We start from the raw sequence: 6,000 nt of genomic DNA on the forward strand, positions 1-6,000 counted from the left end.
TACTACTGAACATTCAAGGCTGCAATTTTAATCAATATAATATTTGAACTGAGAGGATATGTGTAAGATTGCATGCAGAACAATGTATGAGATTATAATGTTAGGCCTGCACTAAAAACTATAGGTATAACCGTCTGTCTCTAAAGTTAAAAGAAAACAGCAAATGACTGTCTGGTTTGTTAGTTTCCTGCTGTAACAGGCTCCTGCCATGACTGTATGGCCACACCCCTCATCAGAGAGCCGCCCCCCCCCCCCCAGCAGACACTCCCCTCGCCCTGGTCAGCCTTCCTGGTCCCTGACACTCTCCTCCACTGCTTGGGTCACACTCTGCGGGCCTCCGGTGCACCTTACAAACCTCGCAGCTATCTCAGCCGCGCTTTTCCTTTTGTGCGTATTACACTGATACTAAAGCTGTCAAATTATTTTTTTTAATTTCACACCTACAATTATGTTGCAATACTACCCAAAAAAAGACCTCGTGATCTGTATATTCAGCTTCCTAAATTCGATCCTCCTGTTAAGCTATTTGTTTTCAATAAAAAGAAAGCACATATTGCGAATTACAATGTTTTTTATCCGATGAGCTGTCCGGCAATTTTTAAACACAAAATGAACCAAGTAACAGTGATTTCTCGCCCTTCCCCTCCGTCAGCTTCCCCGTGAGACGCTAGCCGAATGTTATGATTTTAGCTGTGAATTTTGGGATTCTTTGCAACGTCATGACTAATGCTTTCTCAAAGTTTATAGAGAGGAAGGAATACTATATTTTGCTCGTACTATTCACAAACTCGGTTACCAAAATTAATGCATGCTTCATCACAAGCAAGAAGTAACATGTTTTGACTTAAAATGAATGTTAATGCTTTTACTTTGATCGTACTAGTCGATACTTAATAATGAGCTTAAAATGCACCCCAGTGGTCCATGTCCAGGCATTCTGTAACACGGTGTGAGTGCGTGACTCCATTCTGCTCCAGGATGTTGACGTTGTTACGAGAGGGAATGCGGCAGCTCCTTCCTTTTTATAGCTCCTCCTGAGCTCCTCCTCCATCAGCAATCACCTTTCCATAAAACTGCCCAGATCTTTGCAGCTGTTTGTGGATCTGTTTCCAGCCAATGAGGTCACAGCACAGAGATCCTGCCTTTCCCTCCCGGGCTGGGAATCACCGGTGCTGCCCGTCCAGGCCACCGTCGTCCTCCTGACAGGAGCCAAGCTGCTGCATGCTTCACCAGATCAGCAGACTTCAGGGCTGCTTTGTGGAGACCCACATCCTGCAGTTAGGCTGGCTATCAGTATACCTTCTCTGACTGACACCAAAATGTCACATCCCACAGCAGGAGCTGACAATGAAATCAAACGTCCACCCCCATGCAGCAGAGATGCACCCTTCGTGGGGGTGTGGAGGGACCCAGATTCTGCAGGCGGCCAGGCCTTTGACAACGATGCCACCACATGTCACGACAGCAACGAAGACACCAGTTAGCAAGCAGGGTGACACCGAGGGATTTTCAGAGAGTGTGTGTGTGTATCATGTCAAAAGCATGTGTGACTGGCACCAGAAGTACGTAGGGGTGACACCATGACTCACTCTGATGACATCACTTCTGTGGGCGGTCAAAGGACAGGGCAATGAAGAAGAACCGGTCGGCATCTGAGACAGGAAGGATTGCTCTGGTTGTTTCCCAATCTGGTCTTCATGGACCCTCAGACAGTCGACGTTTTAGCAAAAATGTGGACTGTCTGGCATGGAGCAAAAATGTGGACTGTCTAGCAGGGAGCAAAAATGTGGACTGCTCATGAGTCCCTGAGGATTGGATTGAGAAACACTGCTCTGGGCAAACTGGTAAAAAAGCTTAGTGCTCAGCCCTGATTGCTCAGATGCTGTATGCATGTGCCACATCATAATGCCCACTGCATCTGCTAGCCAGTGAGGGAGCTCAGCGGGAGCCATGTGATGTTAGGGGCGTGGTCACCCAGTGCTTTAACAAATAGCTATTGGCTAGATCTTTGATAACAAAGAACTTAAAATGAGTTACTCATATCATGAAAAGAAGCAAGGCAAGCAGATTTCTGTTAGAATGGTTGTGGTAAAGCTAACTAGTTTCCTGACCCTGGTGGCCGTAGACCCAGTCAGGAAGGACATGATGAATGGTGGATGTGAACGATCATGTGAGGGTCAGGGAGCTGCTCTCTGGGGGTCACTGTATGCCAGGGTGAAAGCACACGGGTTTCATCATTCCCTTCAGTCTTATAATACCTTGCTAAGCAAGCTCAGGGGAATGGCGAAATCCTTTTTTGTGGCCCATCTTGTTGCTTGTAAAGGAGCCTGTTGCCAGGGAAACGAGCTGGCATTGCCCCCTCCCCCTGCTCCCCACAGTACCTCTCTGTAAAATGTGCGGGAACAACCAGTGACTCGCGTATGGCAGCTTGAAAGCACCTCTGCAGAAACAGGAGTGTGCAGAGAGGAAGGCTGTAATTATTGCTAATGAGGACATAGAGGTTCACAGGTGAATCGCCTGCAGACGCCCTCTGCCTCTCTGCTCCACCTTCTGGCTGCGGCTCCCTGAGCACACAGAATTAGCAGAGTGCAGTATTTACTCTCCTGAATGGGTATCATCTGTCGCCTTGACAAACCCTGCTCCCCTCTCTCCAATGACATGCTCTTTTCAGACCTTGGCTTCTCACCCATCAGAACACAAAGGAAGGTGACTGACACCAGTGGTCTTGACAAACTGGAGGCCTGACGACCCGAGTCATCAGTGCGACAGGCAAGTCAGCACGGTTGTTGAGATGAATCCTAAACTACTGCCCTGTAGTTTATTCTAACATCTTCTTACATGCCCAGTTACTTGTCCTAATACTTATTTTAATACTCTGTCGTCTCGCTATTACCCATAATACAGTACTGCCCTGTGGTTTACTCTGATGTCTTGTTACTCATCATACTGCCCCGTGGCTTACTCTGTCATCCCGCCGTTACTCATCATACTGCCCCGTGGCTTACTCTGTCATCCCGCCATTACTCATCATACTGCCCCGTGGCTTACTCTGTCATCCCGCCGTTACTCATCATACTGCCCCGTGGCTTACTCTGTCATCCTGCCGTTACTCATCATACTGCCCCGTGGCTTACTCTGTCATCCCGCCGTTACTCATCATACTGCCCCGTGGCTTACTCTGTCATCCCGCCGTTACTCATCATACTGCCCCGTGGCTTACTCTGTCATCCCGCTGTTACTCATTATACTGCCCTGTGGCTTACTCTGTCGTCCCGCCGTTAATCATCATAATATAAAAATAATTCCAAGTATACAGTGTGGATGCTTATTGATTTCTCTTCTATAAATAATCTGTGATTCTGGTAATTCAGGGAGAACTGCCAAGTCGAGGTGCCATTACTTCTCACTGTTCTTAAGCCACAAGCATAGTAAATACAATAAAAATGACATGTAGGGAAACCATTGACATGGAGGCATGTCCTGATCCAGAAGGTGTAATGTCACTTACTGTCACCTGCTGTGACATCATCAGTTGGCGCCTTTCACTGCGAGGTCTCCCCGAATGAAACTTCTGCACATGGCTTAAATACAGCTATCTCCAGAAGACAAGTGAGCCAGGGGGAAACTATGCTTAGTTCCATTGACCAGTGAGCATGGGGGTGATGGGCGGTAATGGAGGGTTCCAGCACCTTCGGGGTGTCTGTTTTCTTGTCGGGCACAAATTGCAGGCCAAGGTTTTGGAAGAAGACCCTCATTATTCAGACATATAAAGAAGTTTAGTGCTGCACTACTTAAAGATATGTTTGGCTAAAAAAAATCGTCAGTGTGGGAGAACAAGAATGAGCAAACAGGTGTAACTATGAAGTACAGGTCCCTCCCCAGTCATGGAGCACTATGAAGAGAGCTGTTTGTCCCCCCCAGAGGGATAGTAAATTGAGTTCCCTGGGTTTTGTCAGAAAGGACTTAAGGTTCGAATCCTAGGGGAAGTCCTGCGGCAGGTTTAGTACAAATGGTGGTAATAAATAACCAGCTGCGTACGAGTAAAGATTCCTAACTTTTAAGGAGGAGGGCCACTTAAAACGAGAATAAACGGCTGTGACAATCCAGTACTGCAGGGTGACAGCCGGGAAGTTGCGGCCTCTGTTCTGACGGCGGCTATAATTGGAGGACCGACGAGATGCTGCGCCCACAGAGTGCAGCCGGGGCGTTCCTGTGCTGACTCTGCGAGCGGCGTTTCAGGGGAACTGGGTGTGGACTGTCAGCTGAATGTGAGAGATGTGAAGATCACTCCAGGTCAGCTGAGGTCAGTTTGAGTGACCCAACTTTACATCATCGGCAGGAAGGAAAAAGACAGAGACTGCAAATGGCCGACTCTGTCACCCTCCGACTCTCTCACCCTCCGACTCTCTCACCCTCCGAGACTCTCACCCTCCGAGACTCTCACCCTCCGACTCTCTCACCCTCCGACTCTGTCACCCTCCGAGACTCTCACCCTCCGACTCTCTCACCCTCCGACTCTGTCACCCTCCGAGACTCTCACCCTCCGACTCTGTCACCCTCTGACTCTGACACCCTCCTTCTTTCCTGTCCTTCCTCTCCTCTTCAGTTCAGTTCTCTTCTGCCCAGTAGAAGAAGCTGATGCTTATCCAGAATTACCTACTAGCAAGATGACATGGATTCATCTTCTCATGGTCTGAAACCAAATCTCCAGCTCTTGTCAGGTAGAATAACTTTAGTTGAAAAAGTGAGATTTTGCCAACCACAAGGTCTCCCTTTAGTAGATTTTGCTGACAGGGCACCTATAAAATACTGGGCCCCCTTGAGTCCGAGTATCCATGTGAGCTGTCAGTGTCCCCCCCCCCCCACACCCCTGGTACTGAACATCTGCTCCTTTAGAATTCACCACCCCTCAAGCAGTCAGACACAGTCCCATCACCCTGAGAATTCCAGATAGCGGAATGTGTGCTCATTTAACACCCACCCTAATCGACCCACCTTTCGACATAACAGAGGGTGGTATGTTCTGCTTCAGAAGAGGCTGTGAAGATCCCGTAAAGATGGCGGCGTCAGTGAGGGCAGCCGGAGCAAACTGCCGTCCCCCCAGCGCCGCGCCCCGTCGGTCTGACGTCCCCCCGAGCACCACCCCCCGTCGGTCTGACGTCCCCCCAGCGCCGCCCCCCGTCGGTCTGCTCGTTGGTGCTCATTAGAAGAGGTCGACCCTTCATACTGAAGAATTGGGCAAACATTTCTACAAAGAGTACAAAGCCAGACGCACTGGATGAAACATTAATCACCCTCCTCAAGTGAAGCACTGCATAAATACAGAGCTCAAAATATCTGAGCATAATGTTGAATATTTATAACGTTATGTATCTATGTACGGTCTGCTGTAGGAAAACTCGTCTCTAGGTCAGCAATGCAAAAATATACTGGATGGTTTGGCTCAGCTATGAGAGAATATTCACACTGACGTAATGAGATGAACACAAATCCAAGTCTGAATACATGATTATCGTTTGTTTCTGTTTGCTGTGCTATTAGGAACAGATGGGATTCGCCTGCATCTATCGACCATGGCGGACGTATCGGAAGTCAGTGGGCTGAAGGAAAAAAATATAAATAGTTTGTAGAGCCAGAACAGGTTTGTGTTCGGCGAGAAGTGCCGGCTAGGATAGAGGCTCATTTTGCGTTCGACTGCTTCTCTGATCTGCAGCAGCTTAAAAGAATGCTTTCCGGAACTCTCTCCAGGTCGGCAACCGCTCCCGTCCATCACCCTCCCTGTCCTCAGGTGGTTCCATGTTGACACCTGGCCTCAGTTTCAGGGAATCCCCCGGTTGGCGAGCCAGAGAGCACCCTTCACCGCCTGTCGTAATGCACCTCTCCGATGAAAGACAGCCTTTCTCTCTGAGAGGCTTGACTCAAAATAAGCTACTGCTGCATTGTGGCAAACTCCCTGTGAGTCAGCAACACCCCAGCAATTATAAAAAAAAGTCATACATT

This window comes from Brienomyrus brachyistius, chromosome 14 (assembly GCF_023856365.1).
Source record: "Brienomyrus brachyistius isolate T26 chromosome 14, BBRACH_0.4, whole genome shotgun sequence".
Lineage (NCBI taxonomy): Eukaryota > Metazoa > Chordata > Actinopteri > Osteoglossiformes > Mormyridae > Brienomyrus > Brienomyrus brachyistius.